A 12,487-nucleotide genomic window follows, 5' to 3' on the forward strand; every position below is an offset into this window, starting at 1 on the left:
AGATGTTTTTGGCTGGTAAATAATGTGGATCACAGTCAACTGTATTTTTCAATTCTGCAGTCTGGGTGAGTTCTACCCAGGCATCTAATTTACATCACAGTTTACACTTCGTATCAGCATTGCTCAGTCTGATACTGTATGTGATTTTTGGACTGGCAATGTTTAGATAAATTTACAGTAATGGAATTGATACTGTATTTCAGTTTGATATTGTATCAGTTTTTAGAATGGTATGTAATGTTTAGATCAATCTGCACTAATAGAATTGATACTGTGTGTTTTTAGAATGGTATACAATGTTTCGATCAATCTACATGAATAGTATTGATACTGTATTTCAGTTTGGTATTGTATGAGTTTTTAGAATGGTAGATAATGTTTAGACCAATCTACACTAATGGAATTGATTCCGTATCTTTCCATTTCACAGTGTGGGTGAGTTCTGAACTGGTATCTAATTTGTGTCTCAGCTTACAATATCTTTCAGCACCTTTGAAACTTTCACTGTAATGAATGTTGGACTTGTTTGCGACTTGTATCTCAGGGTACACCATGGGGATGTTTCAACATCCTTTATAATCAATGGGTGTGAGCTTTGGGTATGGTATTTAATTTAAATCTCAGGGTACATCATTAGGTTAGATTCTGTGCCAATCAATCAGTCTTCTTCTTCTTTGGCCTCGTTGTCTCGAGAGACAATGGGTAATTGCCCAGAGGCAGTCAGTGGTTTGTGAAGCAGCTCCTGGAGTGGCTAGAAAGGCCAATTCTCGAGTGACAAACTCTTCCACAGGCACTGCAGATAAAATTGGTTGTCGGGGCTGTTACACAGTTGGCTCTCTCCTTGTGCTTCTGTCTTTTTTCCTGCCATCTGCTAAATCTCTTCGACTCGCCACTCTTTAGCCCCGCTTTTATGGCTGCCCGCCAGCTCTGGCAATCTCTGGCAACTGACTCCCATGACTTGTGGTCAATGTCACAGGACTGCATGTCGCGTTTGCACATGTCCTTAAAGCGGAGACATGGATGGCCGGTGGGTCTGATACCAGTGACGAGTTCCCTGCACAATGCGAGATGGGGATCCTGTCATCTTCCATGTGGCTCACATGGCCAAGCCATCTCAAGCGCCGCTGGCTCAGTAGGGTGTATATGCTGGGAATGCTGACCGTCACGAGGACTTCTGCATTGGAGATACAGTCCTGCCACCTGATGCCAAGGATTCTACGGTGGCAGCAAATATGGAATGAGTTGAGATGTCAGTCTTGGCTGACAGACGTTGTCTAGCCTTGCTGCTGCAGAGCAAGGTACTGAGGACACAGGCTTGATAAACTTGGACTTTTGTGTTCTGTGTCAGTGCATCATTTTCCCACACCCTCTTGGCCAGTCTGGATATAGCAGCAGATGCCTTTCCCATGCGCTTGTTGATTTCTGCATCGAGAGATAGGTTACTAGTGATAGTTGAGCCTAGGTAGGTGAACTCTTGAACCACTTCCAGAGTGTGGTCGCCGATATTGATGGTATCAATAACAAACAGTAACGTGTACCAATTCTATCTGATATTTAATTGCTAGCTAAGTCTGCATTATATTTAGATTGACACATTGCATTTCAATCTGCTAGTGGGTGTGATTTTGACCTGGGATTGATGTATCTGACTGTCAGTGGGACTGAATTGGGTGAAATGGAAACAACTTCTTTCTCTCCTGCTTTGTTTGATTGTTGGATTGAAAATGTGTCTCTGGAACTTGGGATCCATGTGGGCCTGACTACTTCTGCAGTCTGAGACTAGGGAATTGATGAACCATCTGTACCTCTGTACTCTGAGTGATAATGTACCTACTGTGTGTGAGAGGAGCTGGCTGCACTGTTCCTTGTGCCTCGAGTGCAGCAACCATCACATTCATCATGATTCCTTCAAGTATTTGCCTGTATGAAGAAAAAATATATCTTATAACTCAAGAACAGGTGAGGTGCAAAATATCAAAGATGTGAATTTACTTTCTGAATTAATAATTATTAAGAACACACACAATTGAAAACCCATGTCAGTATCTGCCTCCACTGAAGTACTGAAGCTCCCAGCTCCTGCATCACAAGTGTTCTGGGCAGATCCATCCAGACAAAACACTGCACTGTGATCGTCCCAACTGCTCTATGCTCTGCACAATATTTCCAGCCATCCTGCATCATTTGCATAAATAAAGAAAAATAAAGCCTGATATGTATATTGCTCAATTCATTTCTCCCCATACACTTGCTCACTTGTTCCACCTCCCCTTACGTGCATCAATACTATTCACCTCAATCTCTCCATGTGATAGAAAATTCCAGATTCTATCCATTCACTGCGTAAATACAATTTTCATGAATTCCTCATTGGCTTTAGGAATGATGATTTTATATTTTTGGCTCTTGTTTCAGACACCACCACAAGTGGAAACATGTCTCCGTGTATTCCATAAAAGCCCTTCACTATTTCCTCACTTTTTTCATTTGTTATGTGACGTGAATGTTACTTGCCACTTATCAGCCTAAGCCTGGATGTTGTCCAGGTCTTGCTGCGTCTGGGTTCGGGCTGCTTCAGTATCTGAGGAGTCATGAATGGTGCTGAACATTGCACAATCATCAGTGAACATCCCCACTTTCAGCCTTGTGATGGAGGGAAGGTCATTGATGAACCAGCTGAAGATGGTTGGGCCCAGAACATGAGCCTGAGGAATTCCAGCTGTAATGTCCTGAGACTGAGATGATTGACCTGAACAACCACAGCCATCTTCCTTTGTGCTAGGTATGACTCCAACCAGCAGAGAGTTTTGCCCAATTCCCATTTACTCCAATTTTGCTTGGGCTCCTTGATGCCATACATGGTCAATAGCTGCCTTGATATCAAGGGCAGTCACTCTCACCTCACAAGGCAATGTTTCTTTAACTCTAAAATAAAAGCAAAATTCTGCAGATGCTGCAAATCTGAAATTAAAAAAAACAAAATTGCTGGAAATACTTAGCAGTTCAGGCAGCGTATGTGGAGAGAGAAACAGAATTAACATTTCACGTCTGTGTCCTTTCATCTTACAATATGTTTTATGTCCTGGTATGTAATGGTCAAGTTCATTCAGTTTGCAGTAATGGAATTAATACTGTGTCTTCCGCTCTGACCATATGTGAGATTTGTGGAGTGATGTGGAACATGGAGCTCAGTCTGCAGTCTGGGTACATTATTGGGATAAATTCTGTACTTTACAATCAGGTTCTGTTTGTCTGCTGTATCTGACATTGAATTTGTAGTTCAGGCTGCACTCTTGTGAGAGTGACACAGTGCCTTGCAATCTGATAGTGGGTGTGATTTTGGACTGGGATTGATGTATCTCCTGGTCAGTTGGGGTGAAATGGAGACAACTTCAGTCTTTCCTGCTCTGAGTGACTGTTGGATTGAATAAATGTTTCTGGAACTTGGGATCAGTGCCGGTCTGACTACTTCTGCTGGCGGTAATTGTGGAATTGATGTCTCTGCTCTCTGTGAGTGATACTGTACTTACTGTGTGTGAGGAGCTGGCTGCACTTCCTCTTGTGTCGAGGAATCACTGCATTTATTCTGCTTCCTTCAAGTATTTGCCTATGGAAAGAAAAAAGTATTTATTATAATTCAGGAAGAGATGTGGTAGAAGATACAAAAGTGACCAAAACAATTTTTCAATGAATAATCATTGTGAACAATCACAAAGGAAACCCAGCAATGCAAACAGAGTCAGTGTCTGATTCCACTGCAGTCCTGCAGCCCCCAGCTACTGCATACCAGGGGCTTTGGCCATTTTACAACAATTAAATGACATCCAGAAACAATCCACTGGGACATGAATGGGACTGACCGACGGAACAGGAACTTTTACACAGGTCAGATTTCCAGTTCCCGCTCCCATGGTCTAACCGTTCAAGCGAAACCAAACAGCCGCTGTTTAAAATGTGTCCTTCACACTTCTCACCTGGTGCCGATAATAGATTCTCTTTGTGTAACTCCCCACATCCTGACTGTCCGCATCTGTTTCCACACTTCACTGTCCAATAACAAGAAACTGTGGGATGAGGCTGGATCGCTCTCTTTGCGCTGGCACAGACATGATGGGCCGAATGGCCTCATTCTGCGCCGGAAATTTTCCATGTTTCTGTTTGCTGAATTGTTGCAGAAATCTGCGCCTGCGCTCCCCTCCCCCAGCACTGCCTGTGAGCGGAAGAAGATGGTTGAAAACAGCCTCGAATGGAGAGATCCCAGTCCCGGGGGAAGGGAGCAAACAGCAGCCTCCTTCCAGCAGCACATCGCTTTGGGAGCGTGTCCGCAGATAGACTCAGAGATCAGCATCGAGTCCGGGGCAAGTTCAGGCGGAGGCGGGGGCTGTTTGTAAGAGGTGGAATGGAGCAGTATCTGGTCCCGGAACATGGAGTGAGTGGGGGAAGGGAGAGGCCATTTTCGGGTTGTGTGTGGACAGGGAAAGGAGACGGAATGGGAAGAACCTGTTACTGCAGTGCAGTCAAACAATGATAATATTTGTATGGCTGGGCTTCCTTTGTGGGCGTTCATTATTATTTGAGAGATTAAATTCTTTAAAATCCTGTATGTTCTACCTTCCCTGTATTTCAGTTAGAAACATACTTTTGTTCAAACAGGCAAATAATTGAATGAACCGGAATAAATGTGATGTTTCCTCCACCCAAGTTACAAGGAAGAGTGTCACCAGCTCCTTCTCATACAGTCCGTACATTATCACTCACAGAGCGCAGACGCACAGACAGGTCATCAGTTCCACAGTCTCAGACAGCAGAAATAGATGCAGAGACACATTTTCAATCCCTCAATCAAACAGAGCAGGAGAGACAGACGTTGTTTCCATGTCACCCCAACTCATAAATCCCAGTCCAAATTCTCACCTACTATCAAATGATCACTGTGCCAATCCCACGATCGTGCAACCTCAGCTACAAATTATGGTTCCCGTTTCAAAGTTACAGAATTAACCTCAATAATGGAGGCATTATGTGTGTTTATGGGCGGCACAGTGGTTATCACCGCAGCCTCACAGTTCCAGCGACCCCCGGGTTCAGTTCTGGGTACAGCCTGTGTGGAGTTTGCGAGTTCTCCCTGTGTCTGCGTGGGTTTACGCCGGCTGCTCCGGTTTCCTCCCACCTCCAAAGACTTGCAGGTTGATAGATTAATTGGCCATTGTAAATTGCCCCCAGTGTCGGTAGGTGGTAGGAGAATGGTGGGGATGTGGTAGAGAATATGGGATTAATGTAGGATTAGGATAAATGGGTGGTTGTTGGTTGGCACAGACTCAGTGGGCCGAAGGGCCTGTTTCAATGCTGTATCTCTAAATAATATAAAAATATACTCTGAGATTCAAGTTAAATACCAGCCCAACACGTTCTGAGTTTATGAGTAATAATTGCCATAATGTGTCCAGACATATACATTAAAACTCATCTGGATTATGAAAATAAAAGTTACAATATAAATTTGATTTGTGTAGTCTGAGCTATAAATAACATACCAGTCCTAAAACCTCATACTGTGTCAGTTGGAAGATACTGTACAATTCCAGACTGAGTTCATTTTACATGCAAGTCCAAGATTCTCCCTCAGACTGAATGGCACTGATCAAATTGATTCGTACAGCCTGAGTTACACTTGCACACCAATCCTGTATCAGATTGAAGGATACATTATTTTTCACTATTGTGTTTACAGTGACAGATATTTAATATCAGGTAAAACCTCAAACATACTGTCTGCTTAAAACCTATCACATCTGTGGCCTGTTGCATTGCTGACATTTTATGTAGAATGAATCCAGACTTGCAAACAGTCCCAGGGACGGAAGGTTATATCATGAATCCCACACTCACACAGAGTACCAGATACTGACAGATACAGAGTGATTCTGATACACATGCTCAGTGCCAGATGCTGAAAGGTATAGGTTGATTGCTGCACTCACTCACAGTATCGCAGCCTGAGTCATCTAAAGCAATCTAACACACAAATAGTAGCACTGAGACATTGAGAAAGAGTCCAAAACTCACATAGAGTACCAGGCACTGACAGATACAAACTGAAAACTACACGCACATGGATATAGGATTGGCTAACTCACAGAAAACAGAGTGGGGATAAATGGGGCATTTTCAGATTGGCAAACTGTAACTAATGGAATGTCACAGGGATCAGTGCTGGGGCCTCAACTATTTATGATCTATATTAATAACTTGCATGAAGGGACTGAGTGTACTGTTGCCAAATTTATGGATGGTACAAAGATAGGTAGGAAAGCAAGTTGTGAGGAGGACACAATGTGTCTGCAAAGAGATATAGATAGGTTAAGTCAGTGGGCAAACGTTTGGCAGATGGAGTATAATATGGGAAAATGTGAGATTGTCTACTTAGGCAGGTAGAATAGAAAAACAGAATATTATTTGCACAGTGACAGACTGCAGAATGCTGCTGTACCAAGGAATCTGGGTGTCCAGGTACATGAATTACAAAAAAGTTGGCATGAAGGTATAGCAAGTAATTAGGAAGGCAAATGGAATGTTGGTATTTTTAGCAAGGGGAATGGAGTATCAAAGTAAGGAAGTTATGCTATAACTTTACAGGACATTAGTGACATCCCAACTCTACACAGTTTTGGTCTCCTTACTTAAGGAGGGATATACTTGCATTGGAATCAGTTCAGAGAAGGTTCACTAGGCTGATTCCTGGGATGTTGGATTGTCATATGAGAAAAAGTTGAGCAAGTTGGGCCTATACTCACTGGAGTTTAGAACATTGAGAGTGGATCTTCTGGAAACCTACAAGATTCTCAGTTGCTGGCCGGGGAGATGCTGAGAAGATATTTCTACTTGTGGGGAAAAGTAGAATTAGGGACCACAGTTTCAAGATAAGTGGTCTCCCATTCAAGAAGGAGATGAGGAGGATTTTCTTCTCTCAGAGGGTTGTTCATCTTTGGAATTCTGTTCCCCAGAGGACTGTGGAGGCTGGATCATTGAATATATTCAAGGCTGTGACAGACAGATTTTTGATCTACAAGGGAGTCAATGGTTCTGGGCGCAGGCAGGAAAGTGGAATTAAGGCCACAATCAGAACAGCTATGATCTTATTGAATGGCGGAGCAGGCTCGATGGGCCAAATGGTCTTCCCCTGCTCCTATTTTGTATCTTCTTATCTTCTTGCACACACACATTCAACCAGTGTGTGGTGGACCGAGAATGAATCCCACTTTCATCCACAATTGCAGTGACTGAAAGGTATAGAATTAATCCCACAGATGCACGCAGTACCACTGACAGGTGCAGAATGAATCCCATGCTCACACACAGCACCAGGGATTGAAAAATACATGTGATTCCCACCCTCACAGAACAATATCAGACTGAGTTACAGAATGATTTCCACATTCACATAGTGCACCACTGACGGCTAATTAATTCATCCCACAATCACACACATTACAGAGGCTGACAGATACAGAATCGATCTCACACTTTCACAAATTGAGTGACAGGTACAGAATGAATCCCAAATTCATAAACTGTCCGAGAGAATGACAGATACAGTACCAATGACAATTCAGAATTAATCCCAAATTTACACATGAAATTCGAGATGGACCGATACAAAATTAATTCCACATTCACACTCCGCGAGAGACTGATAGTTACAAAGTGGATCCAGAACTTGCAGACAGTGCCTGAGACTGACAATTACAGAATGAATTAAACACTCTCATACAGTACCAGAGATGACTGAAATGGAATTGATAACACACACATATGTGATACCAGCGATGGAGCATACAGAATGAATCACATTCTGGAACAGAGATAGAGTTATACAGTATGGATCTCACACTCATGTACAGTACAACAGATTAACAGGTAAAATATCAACCTCAAACACACATACATTACCAAGGATCAGTTCAGAATGACTAACAAACTCAATTAATGTGTTAGAGGATGAAAGATACAGATGAATACAAAGCTCAAACACAAGATACAGCCTGAAAGCCACACTCAAACACAGTACTGGAGACCAACAGATACAGAATGAATCCCACACTCGCACATAATTCCAGAGACTGGCAGATGCAGAATGGATGTCACACTCAAACTTCTTCTTAGGCAGTCCCTTGGGAACAAGGATGACTTTCTTCCACTACAGGGTTGTGTGTCCTTAAGTAACTGAATAGTCCAATTCTTGATCCACACACTCGGCTACAGGTGGGGCAGATGGTGTTTGGTGAGGTGGATGAATGGGATACTTGAATTTCCAAATACTCCTTCCACTGTTTGCGTTTGGTTGCGACCTGGGCATGCCGACGTTGTTCAAACTGGCTGGCACCTTCACGGTTGCTTCTTCACCATTTTGGGTGGTCTCAGGTAAGAGATGCCCACGAATCAGTGGAGATGTTACTTATTTTTCAGGGAGTCTTTAAGGAAATTCTTGTAACGTTTCCTCTGCCCTCCTGGTAGTCTCTTGCCCTGACGGACCTCAGAGTAAAAAGCTTGATTTGGAAGTCTGGTGTCAGGCATGCGGATAATGTGGCCCACCCAACATAACTGACTAGCCATGAACAGTGTCTCGATACTGGGGTTGTTGGCCTGAGAGAGGACACTGATATTGGAAGCGCCTGTCCTGCCACTGAATTTGCAGGATCTTGCGGAAGCACCGCTGGTGATATCTCTCCGGGGTTTTGAGATGTCTGCTGAACAGTGTTGATGTTTCCGACACATACAGGAGGGCAGGTAACACTGCAGCCATGTCAACCATGAGTTTGTGTCTGATTTGAGGTCTTTGTCATCAACCATTCTTTTCCTCAGACAACTGAAGGCTGTGCTGACACACTGGAGGTGATGCTGAGTGACATTTTTAGTTTAGTTTAGAGATACAGCACTGAAACAGGCCCTTCGGCCCACCGAGTCTGTGCCGACCATCAACCACCCATCCATACTAATCCTACACTAATTCCATATTCCTACCACATCCCCACCTGTCCCTATATTTCCCTACCACATACCTATACAAGGGGCAATTTTTAACGGCCAATTTACCTATCAACCTGCAAGTCTTTGGCATGTGGGAGGAAACCCACGCAGACACAGGGAGAACTTGCAAACTCCACACAGGCAGTACCCAGAATTGAACCCTGGTCCCTGGAACTGTGAGGCTGCGGTGCTAACCACTGCACCACTGTGCCGCCCTATATGCCGCTGTGCCGTCTTATGTGAAAAGGTTGAGCAGGTTGGGCCACTGCGCCGCTACTGTGCCATCTTATGTGAAAAGGTTGAGCAGGTTGGGCCAAAACTCACTGGAGTTTAGAAGATTGAGAGGTGATCTTTTTGAAACCTATAAGATTCTCAGTTGCTGGACAGGTAGATGCTGAGAGGATGTTTCTCCTTGTGGGGAATGTAGAATTAAGGGCCACAGTTTCAAGATAAGTGGTCTCCCATTCAAGAAGGAGATGAGGAGGAATTTCTTCTCTCAGAGGGTTGTTCATCTTTGGAATTCTGCTCTCCAGAGGATTGTGGAGGCTGGGTCATTGAATATATTCAAGGCTGTGATAGATAGATTTTTGACCTACAAGGGAGTCAATGGTCATGGGCGCAGGCAGGAAAGTGGAATTAAGGCCACAATCAGAACAGCTATGATCTTACTGAATGGCGCAGCAGGCTCGATGGGCCAAATGGCCTTCTCCTGTTCCTATTTTGTCTCTTATTATCTTCTTACACACACACTCAACCAGTGTGTGGCGGATCTAGAATTAATCCCACTTTCGTACAAAATACCAGAGACTGAAAGGTACAGAATTAATCCCACAGCTATATACAGTGCCACCGACAGGGACAGAATGAATCCCATGCTCACATACAGCATCAGGAATTGAAAGATACATGTGATTCCCACCCTCACAGAACAATATCAGACTGAGTTACAGAATGATTTCCACATTCACATAGAGCACCACTGACTGCTAATTAATTCATCCCACAATCACACACATTACCAGAAGCTGGCAGATACAGAATGTATCGTTCACTTTCACAAAGTACTAGTGAGTGAATGGTACAGAATGAATCCCAAATTCACAAACTGTACTAGAGAATGGCAGATCCAGTGCCAATGACCAATTCAGAAAGAATTCCAAATTTACACATGACACTAGAGATGGAGAGATACAAAATTAATTCCACATCCACACTCTGCGAGAGACTGATCGTTACAAAATGGATCCAGAACGTGCAGACAGTGCCAGAGACTGATCGTTACAGAATGAAATAAACACTCACATACAGTACCAGAGATGACTGAAATGGAATTGATACCACACACATATGTGATACCAGTGATGGAGCATACAGAATGAATCACACACACATAACAGGAACAGAGATAGAGTTATACAGAATGAATCTCACACTCATGTGCAGTACAACAGATTAACAGGTAAACCAACAACCTCAAACACACATACATTACCAAGGGTCAGTTCAGAATAACTGCAAAACTCAAATAATGTGTTAGAGGCTAAAAGATACAGATGAATACAAAACTCACACACAAGATACCAATAGATACAGCCTGAAAACTGCACTCAAACACAGTACCAGATACCGACAGATAATGAATGAATCCCACACTCATACTCAATACCAGAGACTGACAGATGCAGAATGGATGTCACACTAAACTTCGTCTTAGGCAATCCCTCGGTAAGGAGGATGACTTCCTTCCACTCCAGGGTTGTGGGTTCTTAGGTAACTGAATAGTCCAATTCTGGATCCAGACACTCGGCCACAGGTGGGGCAGATGGTGCTTGGTGAGGTGGGATAATGGGATTCTCCAATTTCCAAGTACTCCTTCCACTGTTTGCATTTGGTTGCTTACTGGGCATGTCGACGAATTTTGAACTGGCTGGCACCTTCGCGGATGCTTCTTCTCCATTTTGGGTGGTCTCAGGCAAGAGATGCCCATGAATCAGTGCAGATGTCACGTTTTTTCAGGGAGTGTTGAAAGGAAATTCTTGTAACGTTTGCTCTGCCCTCCTTGTAGCCTCTTGCCCTGACGGAGCTCAGAGTAGAAAGCTTGTTTTGGGACTCTGGTGTCGGGCATGCGGATAATGTAGCCTGCCCAACATAACTGACTCACCATGACCAGTGTCTGGTTACTGAGGATGTTGGCCTGAGAGAGGACACTGATATTGGAGCGCCTGTCCTGCAACTGAATTTGCAGGATCTTGCGGAGGCACCACTGGTGATATCTCTCCAGGGTTTTGGGATGTCTGCTGTACAGTATCTATGTTTCTGACACATACAGGAGGGCAGGTAACACTGCAGCCATGTCAACCAAGAGCTTGGTGTCTGATTTGAGGTCTTTGTCATCAAACATTCTTTTCCTCAGATGACTGAAATCTGCCCTGACACACTGGAGGTGATGCTGAGTGTCATTGTCGATATCTGTCCTTGGTGACAGGAGGCCCCCAAGGTATGAACAGTGATCCACATTGTCCAGTGGTTCGCCGTGGATCTTGATAGTCGGGGGGCAGTGTCAGGGAGCAGGTTGGTAGAGGACCTTTGTCTTCTGGAGGTTTAGCTTAAGGCCAATTATTTCATATGCCTCTGTGAATGCATCGATAAGGGTTTGAAGCTTGGCCTCTGAGGGTGTGCATATGCCAGCGTCATCAGCATACTGCAGTTCGATGACAGAGGTTGGAATAGCCTTGCATCTGGACTGGAGGCAACATATGTTAAATCGTTTCCCAGCAGGTCTTGCAGCATCTGTGGAAAGAGAAGCAGAGTTAACGTTTCAGGTCAGTGACCCTTCTTCGGAACTGGCAAATATTAGAAATGTCAAAGGTTATAAGCAAGTAAGTCGGGGGTGGGGCAAGAGATAACAAAGGAGAAGGAGTAGATTGGACAAGGCCACATAGCTGACCAAGAGGTCATGGAGCAAAGGCAAACAATATGTTAATGGTGTGTTGAAAGACGAAGCATTAGTACAGATAGGGTGTTAACGAACTGACGATTGAACAGCAGCAAGTACAAACATGAAAAAAAACAGTGGGTAAGCAAACTGAACAAACTACAATGAAATGAAATGAACAAAAGGAAGAAAATTGTAAAATATGTAAAAAAGAAAAAAGAACTAAAAATAAAAGTAAAATGACGGGCCCCCGTCCTTGACTACATTCCAATGCATGGTACCCACCGTGCTGTCAGCACAATTCCTGACTGACAGAGACTGAAAAGGCAAACTCACAGCTAAAAATCCATAAGGCCGCTTGCGTATATGGAATTCCCGCCGAAATTCTAAAATACGGCAGAGAAGCACTCTTGACACAAATACATGGTCTCATTTCTCTCATCTGGAAGTAAGAGAGCATGACAGGGGATCTCTGAGATGCCGTAATTGTGATCATCTTCAAAAAAAGGTGACAAGACAGACTGT

The sequence above is a fragment of the Heterodontus francisci genome, unplaced genomic scaffold (genome assembly GCF_036365525.1).
Source record: "Heterodontus francisci isolate sHetFra1 unplaced genomic scaffold, sHetFra1.hap1 HAP1_SCAFFOLD_102, whole genome shotgun sequence".
NCBI classification, from domain to species: Eukaryota; Metazoa; Chordata; class Chondrichthyes; order Heterodontiformes; family Heterodontidae; genus Heterodontus; species Heterodontus francisci.